The sequence below is a fragment of the Chiloscyllium plagiosum genome, unplaced genomic scaffold, assembly GCF_037043375.1.
Source record: "Chiloscyllium plagiosum isolate Xiang-an unplaced genomic scaffold, Cpla_swu_hap1 HiC_scaffold_11, whole genome shotgun sequence".
NCBI classification, from domain to species: Eukaryota; Metazoa; Chordata; class Chondrichthyes; order Orectolobiformes; family Hemiscylliidae; genus Chiloscyllium; species Chiloscyllium plagiosum.
The window spans coordinates 67051244-67069886 of record NW_028270149.1 but is presented as its reverse complement, the minus strand read 5'-3'; the positions used below and the strand labels follow the sequence as shown (position 1 = coordinate 67069886).

The 18643-nt window shown below is 40.7% G+C and overlaps 1 protein-coding gene and 1 long non-coding RNA gene across 2 annotated transcripts in view; one reads left to right on the top strand and one right to left on the bottom strand.

Annotated features, from left to right (window-relative positions):
• The window catches only part of LOC122557144 (protocadherin-20-like), a 177727-nt gene that overhangs the window by 29167 nt on the left and 129917 nt on the right, over positions 1–18643 (bottom strand). The gene's annotated exons all lie outside the window — the stretch shown is intronic.
• Positions 9672–14065, top strand: LOC148148817 (uncharacterized). Its single transcript, XR_015758675.1, has 3 exons — positions 9672–9720; positions 12850–12930; positions 13687–14065. It is a non-coding gene; the product is annotated as an uncharacterized LOC148148817 (long non-coding RNA).

The window sequence follows — 18643 nt, the reverse complement described above, 5'->3', positions numbered from 1 at the left end:
ATGATGTCCCAGCTGAGGAAAGCAAAATATCTGCTTCAACTTCAGGGGCTTCATTCAGAATATCTGCTTCAAATTGAGCCATGCCAAAAAGAAGGGAAAGTTATTTTTCATTCATAGGATGAGGGCATTCCTGGCTGGCAAGCATTTATTGCCAATCTTTTATTATCCTTGAGAAGATGGTGGTGAGCTGCTGCTTTGAATGGCTGCAGTCCATTTGTTGGGGATAGATCCAAAAATGCTGTTGGAGATTTTGACCAACCACACTGAAGCAGTGATGACATATTTCCAAGTCAGGATGGTGAGTTGTTTGGAGGGGCACTTTCAAGTGGTGGTGTTCCCATTTATCTATTGCTCTTGTTCTTTTAGACTGTAGTGGTCTTGCATTTGGAAGATGCTGTCCAAAGAGTCTTGATGAATTTTAGCAGTGCATCTTATAGATGGTACACATTGCTGCTACTGAGTGTTTGTGGTGGAGGGAGTGAATATTTGTGGATGTGATGCCAGTCAAATGCGCAGGTTTGTACTTGATGTTGCCAAGCTTCTTGAGTTTTGTTGGGACTGCACCCAGCCAGGCAAGTGGGGAACATTCTATCACACTCCTGACTTGTGCCATGTAGATGATGGACAGGCATCTGGAAAGTTTAAAGGTGAGTTTCTTACTGCAGAATTCCGAGCCTCCGATCTACTTTTGTAGCCACAGTATGTATATTGTTAGCCCAGTTCAGTTTGTGGTCAGTGGTAACCCTAGGAGGTTGATAATGGCAGTGCAGTTCACTGATGGCAATGTTATTGAATGTTGGGGTCGATGGTTAGATTTTCCTTAGTTGGAGATGGCCATTATCTGATACTTATGCGTTCAAGGTTTGTGTAAAGGTTTATAGCTCAGGTATCGGTTGTCATGGTTGTGGGTATGGTCGCTGAGCTGGGAAGTTGATTTGCAGATGTTTCATTCCTGTCTCGGTGACATCTTCAGTGCTTTCAAGTCTCCTGTGAAGCGCTGCTGTACTGTGTCTTCTGGAATTTATTTGATTCTGTTTCTGCTGCTTCCAGTAGCCGGTTCCAGTTGCTCATTGTAGTGGCCGGTATATTGGGTCCAGGTCAATGTGTTTGTTGATAGAGTCAGTGGATGAGTGCCATGCTTCTAGGAATTCTCTGGCTGCCCTCTGTTTAGCTTGTCCTATGATCATTATGTCATCCCAGTTGAATGTGTTGTCCCTGTCATCTGTGTGTATGGCTTCTAGGGACAGCTGGTCGTAGCGTTTAGTGGCTGGTTGATGTTCGTGGATGGGGATTGTTAGTTGTCTGCCTATTTGCCCTATATAGTACAGAGATATCCTGAAGCTAAGAAAATTAACCTTAAATAACCACAACCATCCCTCTTTACGCTAGGCGTGACTCCAACCAATGAAGAGTTTTCTCCCTGATTCCCATTGATGCTAGATTTGCTTAGTGCCTTGATGCCACATTTCATCGAATGCTTCCCTGATATCTCAGATTTAAATTAATGATTGATCTCACAACAATTGCCTTTTGCAAGGGACAGTCTCCTTTCTCTACCATCCTTTCAATGTTGAAGTTTATCTTAATTTTATTCCAGAAACTCCTGGCTCTAAGCTTTAGACTAAGCTTCCCTGTTGTAAATGCTCAAACCAGTGAAAATATGTTTTCTTTATCTACATATCTGTTTCTTGTAATCTCTCAAAAAGTTAAATCAAATCATCCCTTTATCTTTTAAACATTGGGGACCAACAGCCTTAGTGTGTATAACTCCTACTTGTAAGTTAATTGTTGAGTGCAGGGAATAATCCCTATGATTTTTCACTTAAGGGGTTTTTGGAGGGATTTTCTCTGTGATGCCCAGTAACTGGGTAAAACATTACTCTTCGTTCCACTGCTACTCTCACATTAACCCCCCTGTCAGTGTCATTCCTTGCACTGGCTGACATGTCTTCTGTCCCCTCTGCCATGCAGGTATCTGTCCACCCCTGCTGTGGCAAAATGGCCTGCTGAGGTCAAAGGTACTGGGCCTCAGAGCAGATGTTGGCTAACCCATATCTCACCCTCACCCCCTTACACAGCTCAGATAATGACACCTCAGCCTTCGAAATTGCGGGAACACAAGCTGGTGAACACCTCACTGTAACAGCTCTACAGCTGCCCAAGGAAGTCCCAGACTGTAGGCAATCTGATGACTGCCAGAGTCCAGGCATTTGCTCAGCCCAAGCAGAAGAACATCCTGTAGATTTGGTGAACAGCGATGTTGCCCACACACACAGGGAAGAACAGGAGTGGCAGACAGGTATAAAGGGATGCAATGGCCCTCATTGTCTGGAGGTTGCATGTGAGGTTGCTATCTCTATGGAACATTTGATGGCTGTCCATGTGAGGTTGGGGCTGTCTTGGAGACCTGGGTCCAGAGGTTGTTGGGTCGGCAATGCAGGAGATGAGCAGAGAGGGGGCTAAAAGTTGGAAAAGCCACGACAGGGCAGGGGCAAATGTAGATATACCTGAGGTGTGTGTGTGTGTGTGTTTGTGTGTTTGTGTTTGATGGTGTGTGTCTGTGTGTGTGCACCCATTAATTCCAGATGTATAGATGTTACATCTGATGCCTCTCTGACCCTACCTTACAGGTTGACCACCCCCAGCTTTCCCATGTATGGATGGCTCATGTAATCCACCCTCATATTTTCAAACATTGCTACTTTAGTTACAAATAAATATGTAGCAGATTGAAAGTGAGTAGCACATCATGAATGTTCTAATTTCAATTTTCCTTGGTTACTCTGCTTGGGAATTGAATCTGCTTGGTATCATGAATAGCTCAAAGGCTCTGAGAAGTTTGATGGATGTCCAAATGAATCTGTAGCAACAGGTGCAAAGAGATATTGAGAAATAAATAAAAATTCATTTAGTTTTCAACGTCAGGTTTTGGCCCAATTCCAACAGGTGTGCATATATTATCTTAGGGTGAAACGTTTGACATTCATGGAAAAATACTTCAACGACACAGGAAGCAACCGAACATTTCTGTAATTGTGTACAGCATTAACACAAAGTAACATTTCTCACTCTTCTTTATCCAGGAGAAAATAGGTTCACAAAACCCTTTCCCAAATAGCACCTTATAAGCTTATGGGTTGCCAATATTTGTGTCTTGGGCAAATGATTTATTGATTTAGCATTAATGCTTTAATTAATGAATGAAGGGAAGAAAGAGAGAGAGAGAAACAGAAGTTAGTTGTAATTCTTCTACACTTTGAATTATGACAATTAAAATAATTGTGACCCTTATCACAAGTGTGGCGAATACTAGATACAAATATGACAAAGATCCATTGGCAACATTCATTCACAACACTAAATTTTGCAGTAGACCTGACAGTGAACCTGTCAGTGTTGTCATCGTTACTGCTTGAAAGCTGACAGTGACTTCAACAAGTGCAGTTAAACTCATAAATCCAGAAGTTGTTGTCCATGATTCTAAACTTCTCCCAAGGGTGCCATGATGAAGTCTCCCAGACTTCAATCAATTAAAAAGCATTGAATTGAAAAGACCTTTTGCACTATCTGTCTCATTGGAAATGGACTTGAAAAAGCAATACGTTGATGAATGGGATGTATCGGTATTTTTAGCTGGAAATGGAATTTGTAATTATTCCAATAAATCTCAATGACCTCAAATTAATTTTATGTTTGTAGAATGTCATACATGTCTATTATAAAAGAAAATAGAAAACATAGTTGTTTAGGAAATTTCTGCCTTAATTATTCATTTTATGCTCTGTAAAGTGATATTAAACAGTAAGGGATTCTGAATAATTGGAGGCTTCTTCCTGGTTTGCTGTTGGTGAAAATACTTCCATTTGATTAGCTACTTGATGACATTATAAATTGCTGAACGTTCAGAGATACCCTTGACTTAGCACCTGGTTCAAACCAATCTCAGGAAATGTTTGGTTGCTTCCTGTGTCGTTGAAGTATTTTTACATGAATGTCAAACGTTTCACCCTAAGATAATATATGCACACCTGTTGGAATTGGGCCAAAAAATGACGTTGAAAACTAAATGAATGAATTCAGATTTTTATTTCTTTCTCAATATCTCTTTACAGAGATGTCACTGGACTTCTGTGGGCACCTTTCTGACAGTCTAACTGCAAGTGGTCACTTTACTGCTGAATACAAAATCCGGGATATTGTTGTGTCTGCTTGGTCTAATTTTTTTTTAACATTATTAAACAACACACATTATGAACTAGATACACACTATTTCCAGGAGAAAGTGAGGACTGCAGATGCTGGAGATTAGAGTCGAGTGTGTAGTGCTGGAAAAGCATCTGAGGAGCAGAAGAATCGATGTTTTGGGCACAAGCCCTTCATCAGGGAGCCCTTCAAAGAATGCAGGGCTTATGCCCAAAACATTGATTCTCCTGCTCCTCGGATGCTGCCTGACCTGCAGTACTTTTCCAGCAACACACTCTCGACACATTATTTCCAGAAAGCATAAGGTTTGCTGAAGGTTTTATATTTGTTAATACTTTGTGACTGGGACATTTTTAAACGTAATAATCAGTATCCATCCACCGACATTGTCAAGCTGTTCATAGAATCTTGCAGCTTCTGACACTCAGCAGCAGTGTGTACTATCTACAAGATGTACTGCAGAAATGCACCAAAACTCCTTAAACAGTACCTTCCAAGTCCATGGCCACTTTCATCTAAAAGAACAAGGCAGCAGATATATAAGAATACCACCACTTTCAAGTTCCCCTCCAAACCACTCACTGTCCCTATAGTCTTTAGCACTGACATGAATATCAATGGTAAACAGAAACTACAGGTGAGAAAGGGAGTAAAATTAGCTGGAAGCAGGGGGCTATTAACTTTTCTCTGTCCTTTTCCCAATGCGAAAGGTAGCCTCGGATGGTAGCGCCACAGATTACCACCCAATTGATGCTTAATTTTGTTTTATTCATTCCTGGGATCTGGGCATTGCTGGCTGGCCAGTATGTATTTCCTTTGAGAAGACAGTAGTGAGCTGTCCACTTGAACCACTATGGTCCACTTGTTGTGGGTAGACCCACAATGCTATTAGGGTAGAAATTCAAAAAATTTGACCCAGTGACAGTGAAGGGACGGTGAGTGATTTGGAGGGGAACTGGAAGGTGGTGGTGTTCCATGTATCTGCTGCCATTGTTCTTTCAGATGAAAGCGGCCATGGGCTTGGAAGGTGCTGTTTAAGGATTTTTGGTGAATTTCTGTAGTGTATCTTGTAGACGGTACATACAACTGTTACTGAGCGTCAGTGGTGGAGGGAGTGGATCTATGTAATGTGGTGCCAATGAAATAGGTGCTTTATCTGGATGATGCCACTTTTCTTGCATGTTGTAGGAGCTGCACACATACAAGGCAGATGGGGAGTATTCCACCACACTTCTGACTTGTACCTTGAGATGGTGGACAGGCTTTGGGGAATCAGGTGGTGAGTTACTCGCCATAGTATTCCTAACCTCTGACCTACTCTTGTAGCCACTGTGTTTATGTGGCAATTCCAGTTGAGTTTCTGGTCAATGGTAACACCCAAGAATGTTGATAGTGGGAGATTCAGTGTTGGTAACACCATTGAATAACATTGGGTGAATGTTAGGTTGCCTGTTTTTTGGAAATGGTCATTGTCTGGCATTTGGGTGGAATGTATATTACCTGTCACTTGCCAGCTCAAGCCTTGATAGTATCCAGGTTTTGTTGCATTTGAACATGAACTGTTTCAGTGTCTGAGGAGTTGCAAATGGTGCTGAACATTGTGCAGTCACCGGTGAGCATTCCCATTTCTGACCTTAACTGGCTGGAAATGGTTGGCTATGGGATATTATTCCTGAGGAACTTCTCAGTAAGTCCTGGACCTGAGATGATTGACCTCCAATAGCTACGACCATCTTCCTATGTCTCAGTTATGACTTGAACATGTGGAGAGTTTGCACCCTGATACCCTAGCATTTCAGTTATACTAAGGCTCCTTGATGCCACATTGCATGTGTGGCATTGCTGTCACTCTCACCATACTTCAAGAACTCAGGTTTTTGTCTATGTTTGAACCAAGGCTTTAGGAGAAGAGTTGAGATTAGGAGTTGAATAGCCCTGGCAGAACCCAAATTGGGTGTTGCTGAGTAGGGGCTGAGCACGGGCTGCTCGATACTATTGTGATGACACCTTCCATCACTATACTGATGAGGATAAAATTTTGAGGGGTGGTAATTGGCTGGATTGAATATGCCCTGTAATATTCACCCGGTAAAGGTGAAAACCTAATCACCAGCTGTCTCAACAAAAATTCTATGAAATCTCTAATTACATTATCAAGAATTTGATAAAAGCTTTGAAAGAAGGTTCCACTGGAGGAGAGTAAAATGACCAAGAAGGAATTAAACCAACACTGAGGTTCATTCAAAAATGTTGCTGTTACACATGTGCAGAATATTTCTTAACCTGGATTTTCCAGTCATGTTTACACCATATTCTCTATTCGGTTAGGGATAGCAGATGACTGTAGTGAACTGTTGGAGAATAAAAACACAGACCGCCAACCATCATTGAGTTCTTCCACAATTTCCTCTACTCTGTTCAATAGCCTGTTTAAATAGTTGAGCAGCATTTAGTCCAGTCTACTTAGAAAAACTGACAGGCAAATAATTTAAAATGCTACTGTGCGTTGCTCATCTGCAAGCAGTCTACTCCTCTTTAATCAAAGTCAGTCCATTTGAATGACCTCATCAGTCTAGTGAGGACTGAATTTTCCCCTTTCACTATGTTTACTGTTCGGTTTGTTTTTGCTGTGCAAGGAACAAGTTATCCATGTGAGAGCTCAATTTGAGTGTATCCTGAATGTGAATACTACACTTTATGAGGAGGTTTGATGTTGGGTTCGGTAACATCTTCCAGGTACAATACTGTGTTGCCTCTGAAGTTACCAATAGAACCAAGCCGGTCTGGGTACAAATGATTCAGGTCATGGAGAGACCCGATGTTGCATTCTGGAATCTTTTGTGTCAGAATTGATGTATTCATTACCTTATAATGATATGGAAATTTGTGGCAGAAATGTGCAAGTCCACTGAGACTGGTCTTGATGTCAGGAGCATCTTGTTACATCTTTTATGATTTTGACAAGTGATGTGGCAAGTTTCTCATCAGGCAGCAGCAAGTTGCTAAGTAAGGGGAATTATAGCTTGTTAAATATGATGTTAATGGCCCAATTTGTTGCATTAATGTTCACCTTACCATCTTACCTAACATGCCAAGCAATCACGATATTGACAAATCTCAACAACCAAATCAGAATGAGTGCCTGGCACTTCAGCTCATTGATTGTTTTGAAGTGCCTCCATATTGGACAGAAGGCACCAACATCTGGCAGCATGCCCCCTCTACACTGGCCACATTGACCCTACATCTAATACATTGATATTCAATATGTGCCAGCCTCTACAAATCCTCATAGCAATCTCCCATCTACTTGCAGGACACTTCTGAAATTCAATGTTGCTCCTTGGGCTACACCAGAAACTGTTATTGTAATGCTGCAGTAAGGACACTGTCTGCTCTTGGAATGGATCATGCTGCATCTCTGGACTCTTTGCTTGCTTTCATAGTGCTCAATCTGATCCTACCTAGACAGTCACAGCATCCCTGCCTTGCCTTGGTTTACCCCTCAGCCAGAACTACTGGACTCATGTTATTTTTGTCTTGCTGTGCCATTTTGTGCAGGGACAAGGGCAGGAATCTCATCATGTTTGTCACTCGGTCTTAAGTCAAGTCAAGGATGTTAGTCTTCAACCAGGACTGCCAGCACAGCCTCTGGCATCAGTCCAAGGATTTGGGCAGAGTCAGTCAGCCACTCTGGGCAGTCAGAGTCAGAAAGCTCTTCACATAAGGGGTGAGATGAAGAATGATAGGCAGTGCACTACCTAGCTTTAATCTTTCTGTCCAACTGGGTCTGTTTTCATACTGGAATAAGAGAGAGCAGGCATTACAGAAGATGAAAGTGGTTGGCATAGCTGTTACTTTCCAAACACAAGGAGTGGTGTTCCAAGCAAATAAGTAGGTAGGATAGATAACATGCAGTTGTATTAGGTATTGGAGTGGGTGATAACAAGTGAGAGAAAATGTTATATGTAATAATGAGTGGTAGAGCATTAACCTTGTATGTGGCAACAGTAGCATAGATCAAGTGCGTATGAGTTATCAGAGAGAAGATGGTGGCAGTGACATCAGCAAAGTGGAGAAGGCCTTTGACCTTTTTTCCTACAGTGCTGTGCATTTTCCTCAGTAGTTGAGACTGCTTTCACCTGACTAGCATTGGCATTGTTTGGTATCATGGCTCCCCCAGTTGTTTGTCCTGGTGGAGAAGGAAGTTCTGTGTTTACACCACGCCAGCTGGCATGACCTCCAGATCCCTGTCCACAAAATGGGGTGCCAATTTCTACATCTGCCACATGCAGTAGTAAATTGTAGCAAGTGATAAGATAAGGCTGGAATCATATGTTAGGGATGCCAAGGGGGAAGATAGTTAACGATGTGAGTTTAGTAGGATATTGTAGGAAATCTCGCTTGGCCTTGTTGCAAAAGACCTTCCAAAAAACTCGATTCATCTTGCACATAACCAAAAAAAGAAAGATTCTGTGTTTAACTCGTGGACTTTTTTGATATGCGTGCACAACAGATTTGGAAGTTTTAAACCATCATTGGCATTGTTCCTCAGTTGAGTATTCTTCATTTACTGTTATGGAGAATTATATTATATTTTGTATTTTTACAAACACTTGGATATCCTGCACATTTGGTTCCAATATTGTCTTGTTGAACATAATTTGCATGAATCACAAAATCCTGCAACCTGTTTTGTTGGAAGATACAAGCAATTCATCATAGAAGAATGACATATTGACAGCTCAATAGTTGTCATAGTCAACTGTCTGCAAATGTTGCTGTGTTGCTACAAATTCTTCAATGTGTCAATGATCTATCTTTATGTTTATCCAGAAGTGCTTTGCAGAAAGATTTGATAGATATAGATATAAAGGTGAGTTCCTTCAGCCTTTTAGCTGATAGCAAAGTTGAAATCACGTTGCATATCTTCGCATGACATCTCCAAAGAACAGATCAACATGTATATCTGGCTGTTGGGCTATAGCTCAAGCCTCTGAATCCTGAAGTTAACTCAAATCTTAAATTGATCTTCTAAACTTTAGACCCTTTGTGGTCATCACTAGCAGTAGCACAGGATGTTCTTCTCCTCTATCCTTCAATTCCCAAATTAGGAAGGCAGTGGACAGCATGTCTTTCTTTAATAGTTATCTGTTTACCTCAGAGGTGAAGATTCACTCTTTGTTTGGATACCTGAAATTTTGAAAGATTGTCACTGGAATGCCTTCCATGTTTTAATGTTTACTTTCCATATTTACTATACTGTGTTGCACACTTTAACAATTGCCAATATCCAAAGGAGCTGTACTATACTATAAATCATTTTGTGTTGGCTTCTCTCTTTCTGTCTCCTTGTTGCTATGTTCGTCCCCTTTATTCAAAGTGATACCTGAGCAGTTACGAAAGGGTAGTGCCCATGCTAAAAAATGTATCGTGGTGATGTCATACATGCTTTTTTCTGTGTCCATGCCATTTCAAGAACACAAAGTAGCAGAATCGCTTGGTTACTGGAAATAGGTAAGACCTAGTGATCGTAAGAGAGTGTTTTATTTTTAACTCTTTTAAACTGTACTTCATCTAGGAATTTCTTGCTGAATTAGAACTGTCCTGTACCTCTTATAAGCCACCAAGTTTCTTTTTAAATTGGCACACTGTAGCCTCCTGTTTTTAAGATAGCAAGTAAATGTACTGACAACTATTACTCCATCGTGGTTGCTGTTCATCAGTGCACTTGCAACTGAAGTCTTGGTTGTTACATGTGAAATTTAGCTCTGAACTTGCACAAATGATGTGCAATTGTTAGGAAAATAATTTCATGACTGCCTCTCTATGTTATCTACCTTCTGGCTTTTGGTTCCAACTTGCTGTGACTCGCTTCCAGTGCTCACTTGCTGCCACCGTGAGGTGACATGGTATTCTATATGTTAGCCACATAACATACACTACAGAGTTTTGGGTTCTTAATGAGAAAGGTTTCTCAAAGTTTATTAGTAACCAACTATATACTGTATTAAGACATCCGGGTGCTATGCTTACTTTGATTAATACTTAATTTCAGAGACAGTTGAGCAGCTGACAAACTAACTGATTAACTTGCTGACTGAAACTTGACAAATGAACAGAAAATAAAATGGAAACCTGTTATACTAGACCGTCATATGGTTACCTAGCTGTCTTACAGGTGTGGTGCATTTCTGAGAACTGTGAAATAATAGAACAAACACAATCTGTTTTTCCTTCAGGACAAATTCAACACTTGCATATTGAACTAAATCATTTTAAGTATTAGAAAGTTATGAACCTTCCAGTAAATCTCTCAAAAAACATTCAAGTACAAAGAAAAGAGCAGACATTCAATTGCTAAAATTTGATTGAATTCTATCCTTCGATTTCAAATTCCTCTATAAATCTATACACAATAGTGATTTCACCAGAATGCCTCTATAAATTTAACTGAAATAAAATCTGTTAATAGCCAGGGCAGCGAAGTAACATGTACAAACGTTGTTAGGATGGAATGAAGAAAGGAACCTCACATGGAGTGTAAACATGATTGTGAACCAACTGTACTGAACGACGGATTTGTGAAAATCATTGTAAACTATGTAAATCCACAAAAATTTGCTCATCATCTTCTTTGCTCTCAAATGAATAGTTGAACATCTGCTAAAGCATATTTTGAAATTCATTTACAGGATGTGGGTATTGTTGGCTAAGTTGGTATCTATTGCCTACTACTAATTGTCTTGAAGGAGGTTGGTGATGACCTGTTTTCTTGAACCATATAGGTATAATACGTACATCTTCAATGTCATAATTGAATCCCTACAGTGTGGAAGCAGGCTATTTGGCCCATTTAGTCCTGCACATCTTTGGATAGTGGGAGGAAACCAGAACACCCACGCATACACAGGGAGATTTTGTAAACTCCACATAGACAGTTGGCCGAAGGTGAAATTGAACTTGGGTCCCTGATGCTGTGAGGCAGCAGTGCTAATCACCGAGGCACTATGCCAACATTGGGGAGGGAGGTCCAGGATCTTGGCCCAGTTGCACTGAAGCCATGCATTTCCATATCCCTGTAGTGAGTGGTTTGGAGGGGAACTGATAAGGTGCCAATCTTGCCATGTGTCTACTGCCCTTGAACTTCTAGATAGTAGAGGTGTCAGGTTTGAAAGCTGCAGTTGATAGAGCCTTGGTAAGTTGCTGCAGTGTATATTGTAGGTGGTAAACATTGCTGCTACTGCGTGGTGATAATAAAAGGAGCAAATTTTGAAGGCGTTAGATAGGATGCCAGTCAAGTGAACTGTTTTATCCTGGATGGTGTCAAGCTTCTTGATTGATGTGGGAGTGTCACTCATCCATGTGATTGGGAAATATCCCATCACTTTATTGATGTAAATGAAAAGATGCAGGCAACATGTGAATGCCAAGTTTCTGATGGCTAACAAAAGCCATCTGAATACCATTACCCTTGAACCACCACCCTAGAGGCAGCAGGGAGGTCAGCAGGTTTATTCAGTCATCTCACTATATGATGGGTAACTACACCCAATGATAAAGTGCTAGTGGAGGTGGGAAAAGCGGCTCACTCTTCACCAAGGAGTGAGTTGGGCACCATTTGTCACTTTTTCCCCCTCTGGCAAAATGACACAATCACAGTGAGTGAGTGGTTTCCATGCCACCTTGCAAACATTCCTGCCTCCAAACCTGTCTTCAAAGAACCTGAAAAAGCCTGGCCCAGGAATCTTCTTGAATAAAGTCTGAAGAAATGTATGGTTGGGGGCACTGTGAGCATCAATTGGTATCCATTCACAGTTTGTTACTATCCAGGACTAAGAGCTGCTTATCAGCATGATTTGGGACTGTTTAGCTCCTGTCCAGACAACCAAGTTAACTTGAAAGTTTAAGAGTTGTTTTACTAGGAATATAAATCATTTTCAAGATTGTCTATCCTTTGATGACTGAAACAAAGTGAAACATTCAAGTAGAAATGATTTTTATCCTTATTCCTACAACATTTCTTCATGCTATAATCAGATCAGAGAGGTTGACATGGCCCAAATTTATTTAAATGATTCATCATGATTTAGTTTAAACGGCAGTAGGAAAGGATAGTGTACTTTCAAACAAACAATGACTGTGAATTAACTTTACAAACTGTACAACAAAATCAAAATATAGCTGCTACTTGGCCTGCTGAGTGTTTCCTGTTTTTTATATTCCAAATAGTGAAGTTTCATTACAGGAATGCTTACAGATTTTTTTTGGCAAAGGAATGTGTTATAACAGGGTTTTGCTGCACATAAACAATGTGAAGTAAATATTTACCCAGCAAATAACTCAGCAAATTTAATATTAATTCTGTGTAGAAAATGTGAAATGAAGTAAAAAGCTGAAATATCTTTGTGGGTGAAAATTAATAATCTGTGCCATCTTGAAGATAAGAGGCTTGAAACAAATAACAAGTCTGTGAAGAAATGCTTATAGACACTGAGCATTTACTCCTACAGCCAGTTGATGGTAAAAACCTTATGTTGCCAGATAAGAATGTTTGTTTATGTCATGTTAGCTAATTGCTTCAAATTTTGAATCCAATCACCAATTTTGCACCTTCCCTTTTTCACACATTTTGTTATTATTTAGGATGTAGTCTCTTCCAGAAGGTTAAAACTCAACTCGAGTCATGGGATTCATAGAAATTAACAGCCACATTTTCTGACGCAGGTAATTTATTTCATTTCTGAGTTGTCTTATCCAATGAAAGACCAACCTACTCTGTTCATACGATTCATTGAACTTCATGAATTTCAGTATTGACATATACTCCAGCAAAATGGATTCACTGTTTATGATGAATAGCAAGCAAACTGCAAACCTCAATGTTTAATCAAAACACCAATTATATATGTACATTTATTCTTCATGCTCCTCTAAACTGCGCTATCCCTTGCTCCCCACTCTCCCCACAACAGAGTGCAGACATTTGAGATGGAAGATAGCAAGATAATAGTAGCTTAGTTTTAGACAACATCTTTAGTGTTGAATTTTCTTTGTAAAACACATTGTGTGCAAACTTAAACAAAATAAATGACATTGAATACATTCTAGAGGAAATACAGAGAAAACAAGAACTAAGGCATTGACAATGTTCAATAGAGAATTGACTGTCTCTTTGTCACGAGCTGTCTGAACAAATTTTCACTTTTCAAAGTGGACAGAAAGAGCAAAATCAGCAGGCAAGTAAAAAGGAAATCAAGAAACAATTACCTGAAGCGCTGATCCTGTGTAATCCACACAGAAGGTACTTTTAAGATCCATAGTTCCAACTAATAGAATTTACTGGGAACATGAGGAACAGTGTGCTTGCTTCAGCACTCCCTGAAAGTGTCAATGCTGCAGTGTAGCAGAAATTCATGCTTTTAATGCCAGCAGCTGTGGGTGGGGCTAACAGCCTTTTAGCATTTTTGTTTTTAATATCAGGTGCATGATACAGGAAACTGGCAGGTATAACCCCCTTTCCAGTTTACCTGCAAGTTTATTATTCAACTTCATTGCACTAAGATGATCTTCTGGTTTCATAAAACCTGAGGTGAAGCCAAGCACGGATTGGAGTCAAGGCCCTGCTGCGGACTGGTGACCAGGTGCCAACATGGACTGGGTCAGAAGACCGTTGTTCTGAATTTGTTTTCTCCGTTTTATAATTTATTTCTAAATCAGAAATGCTGGACTTCTTTACTTCTCTTTTTTCCTAAGAAGTGTAACTGAGAAAGCTGTACCTTTGTACCTAAGATGGTGCCATAAGAGGCGACTTGTACACTTTTCACTGTACTCAGTTGAGTACATGTGACAATAAAGCTAATTCTGATTCTAAATTCAAAGACTTTGGAAACCTCCCCACTATATCAAACAACATTAATGATAAGCAGTTGCGTGAAAGTTGATATGATCCAGGATATCACTTAAATCTTTCAGTGTTGTGGCAGTATTTCCGTAGAAATTTAGGTCACTAAATAGCATTTTGTTTAAAAATAATTTTAACCCTGAAGTTAAGCTGCAAGGAACCAAGATACTTTATATATTGTTTCTCAATGCTTTTTCAATAGAGCTAATGTTAAATGTAGTTTTTGTGCATGGATTAAGTGTTCACACATGAGCACTCCACCGTGTAATTTCACAATACTTTTCATGGAATCAAAGCATCACTGTTTAGAAGGCCCTTTATTTCCATGCCAGTTGGCTACAGATCAGTCCAATCATTTTGACACCTCCACTTGATTTTCACATCCCTTCAAGTTTATTTTCTTGAAGAGTCTGTTGATTTCTATTTGAAATCATTGATTGTTTCCACTTTCACCACCTTCACAGATTGCAGTTTTCAGATCAATAACACTTGCTGCCTAAGGTCAGAAGTCACATGACACCAGGTTATAGTCCAACAGGTTTATTTGAAATCACGTTGCCCCTTCATCAGGTGAACAAAGTCAGAAGTCACACGACACCAGGTTCACTGGATAAAGGGGCAGTGCTCCAAAAGCTTGTGATTTCAAATAAACTTGTTGGACTATAACCTGGTGTTGTGTGACTTCTGACTATGTTCACCCCGGTCCAACAGCGGCACCTCCACATCACTTGCTGCATAAAACAATTCCTTTATCCTTATTTCATCATCCACTGGACAGAATACTTCCTCAGCTACCTTGTCCAAGTCTGTTATAATCTTACAAATTTCCATTAAACCTGTCCTCAATCTCCTTTGCTTCAAGGACAATAATACCAAACTTCCTGTGGTAACCTTGGGGTAAACTAACCGTTCACTAATAACCTTTAGGGATGGAAATCTGCCAGCTTTCCTTGTAATTTCACTGGCCTACATTTATTGCCAATCCTTAATTGCCCAGAGAACAGTTAAGAGTCAGACACATTGCAGTGGGTCTGGAGTTAAACGTGGTGCAGACTAGCTAAGTATGCTAAATACTATTCTATAAAGGATATCAGTGAGCCAGATGGGTTTTTACGACAATTAACAATGGCTACATGACTGTTTGGTTAGCTTTTAATTCCAGACTTTTAAATTGAATTCAAATTCCAGAATCTGATATGGGTGTGTCTTGTGTATCTGAGTTACTCATCCTGTGACATGACCCTTCCACCATTGTCTTTGCATGTAACTCCAAACCCACAGTAAAGTGGTTGATTCTTGCCTGTCGTCTGGGCTGTTAGAGTTGGGTAATGAATTCCGGCTGAGCCAGCAACACTAATATCGCACATTCAAATAAAAAGAAAACAAATTAATGAAAACACTGGGAGTGGGAAACATGGAGAGTGGGGTGGGCAAATCAGTCAGGAATTGAAATTTCATAATCACAATGATGCCTTCAGAATGAAAATTAAGTTTGTGAACTGGCAATAGCGGGAAAGGGGATTCATGCTGTCCTGTTGAGAGTCATTCCTACTTGCATACCATGAAGAGTTATTGTATTAAAATTCTGTGAAATTAAGTCCTACATTTCCGATGAGGTCAGCAGCATACAGGAACTTAGTTCCTGCTTATTTTAAGGGGGTACACCCATCAGTTTTGTGTCATTGTGACAGAGATGAGTGGTTGTATTTTTTGAACTCTGCCACAGAAGGGAGAGCTGAATAGACAGGCAGGAGGCTGGAAGAACGCAGCAAACCAGGCAGCATCAAAAGGTGGAGAAGTCGACGTTTCAAGTGTAGCCCTTCTTCAGCACTCACTTTGAAGAAGTTCCCTGCCTCCCTCAGACATTCACTGAGTAAATCCCTTTCTCACTGCCACAACCCTGTGCCACATTGAAGAAGGGAGAGCAGCAGATGAATGCCAGCTTGCATGGAGGCTAAGTCTGGGGGTTTTGGGAATGGGTATGAAGGAAAGGAAGATGGTGATGAGGGAGATCAGAGCATGGACTCGGGGTACAGAAATTTATGGTGAGAAGCTTGGCATCCTGGGTGTGGTGGGTGAGCTCAGTGCAGCCAGTGTTGATAAGCAACAAGAGGAGCCTAAATGGTCTCTATAGCCCACATGTGGGTCCAATGTATAAAGACTGGCAAAAGGCTGGCTGGCAGAACAAAGGTTCACAATCCGAGGTATAAACTTGGTATAAAGGTCCAGTCTGAGGTATAAACAAAGATCTCACAGGTCAGTGCTTGAAATCTAATGGCAACTCAAGGGGTGATGCAAGGAGAGTCTGGGAACAGTGGAGGAATTCAAATAGGCTTGGGTTGGGGAGAAATGGCATGTACACTTACACAAAAAAAGGGTCCCAAATTATTGTCGGGAGAGTTCAAGATTAACAGAGGAAAGTTGCAGAGTGATGTTAGGATGGTCAGGGCTGGTGGGAGCAAAGTCGAAAGTGAAGTGGGAGGATGGCAGGTCATAGTTTGCAGACTGTGTGTCACTCTTACAGCAGATGTACTTTTTTAAAAACTGACTTATAGTGAACAGGATTGCGTTTCCACATGATAGGAGGCCAGTGTAGGCTGCGTAGAATTTAACAGTGGACAAAATTTCAAGTGCTCAGAAATTAAATTGACCATAGCCATTAATATCCAGATTCTCAAATCACTGTCTGCTTTCTTTCTTGCTGTTCACTTGATCAACTATGTATTTGTCTTTTAAAAGCAATCATCCAACAATCTCAGAAGCAGTCGGTGAGAATATAACAGAGGAGGGCTCCGCAAGGCCAGGAACAGGCAACACTGAGGAGGTTGAGGAGGAAGTTAGGAGAAACCCATTCAGGAAGAGCATAGGAACACAAAATCACTAACAAACTATCTCTGGATACCTGAGAGACAATAGTAACAAGATGCTTCAGGGTGTCCCAGAAATTGGAGATCTGTCCAATCGTGCAGCAAGATCTACAGCCATGCGGATGAATGAAAAACCCATGCCAGCAGCCTCCAAAGTGACATGTAGTAACAACTTCCTGCCTCCATGGCTGTCCCAAGGAGAGCATGTGTGGCATTTGTAGGCGGCACACAAGTTGCATTCAAAAAGGTGACCAATCCCCTTTTCCACCCTCCCAGTGAGTTCACCAGGTTCACCACAGGTGATGACTACCAGTTGGTCAGACAAATACACTTCATGACCATCTCTCATTTCCCTAGAGAGCAAGATATAATTGACAGCACTCATGTTTACATCAGAGCTTGCTGGGACCAGTCAACAGCATATGGGAACTACAAAGGATTCCAAGCTGAATGCACAATTGGTTTGTGACCACAGATGAAGAATTAAGCAGCAGTTTTCCCACTGAGCTCTCCACATTGATAAATCACATGGGGCTGGTAGTTTCTTGAGTTTTTCAGGCAGTCAACTCAGATTAATGGCTGGATCCTGTATAACAAGCGTTATCCTCTCTGGCCATGATTGATGAGAACAGTGAGGCAGTGAGACAATGCTACAATACAACCCTCATCTTCAGCACAGCCATTGGCAGATAGAAAATAGGGGCTTAAAAATATTTTTTGGTAGGTCCAGAGGGGCACTGTATTATGTATCAAACAGTGCTTCATGTATAGTGATTGTGCGGTAAGCAACATACAATGTGGCCGTGCAAGACAACAAAGCTTTTTATCACAATGACAGGGGAGTAGCATCATTCTGCCTCAGGTAAGGGTAGATTCAATGAATCTCACGAGGAGGTCATGAATACTGAAGATTCTGAAGATTGCTCAGGACATGGAGAAATAGGCCAGGAGTATCAGGGGCAAACAAGTACACGTGACATTTACCCACACCTGAGGGACTGACATGGCTGGAGCAGATTGGAATCCTCAGAAACCTCCCTGCAGGTACTACTCCTGAGCTTTCATCCTCTGCCATCTTGAAAAGCAAGGGAGCTGGGCATCGACCACGCACAACTGGTACAGAATGATATAATCCTGGAGCACTGAGGCAGCAGCTGGATTACAACAAGCAGTGAGAGGAATCTAAGAACCTGCCACATTGTTTCTTCTCATTGATTTTACATAAGGCAGATCAATTGTCCCTGGTCAATATAATCTCAGTAAATCTCCTTAACACCACAGGTAACGGAGAGTCTGCAGAATTCACATCTTCCTCCATATTGTACACATCTAAATGAATAGTACGTGAACATTAAATAAAAGTCTGATCACAAACACACAAAATCTTAGTCACCAATGCAATGAATGAAATAGCTAACATTCCTCTGCAGCTATCAATGAAGATAACCATACGGCATGTCAATATAGTTAGGACTCTGACTAATCAAATCCATGAAAGGATAATAAGTAAAGCAAAAACATAAAATGTGACAAAGTGAATTTTGTAAAATCTTCCATGCCACCTCTGTGCTGTCAGAAGTTCTTAATTTTCCTTTTTCTACCATTGCATCTTGATATGTACTCACAACAGCACCTGAGGTGGAGATTGGCTGTTGAGTGTGATGACCCA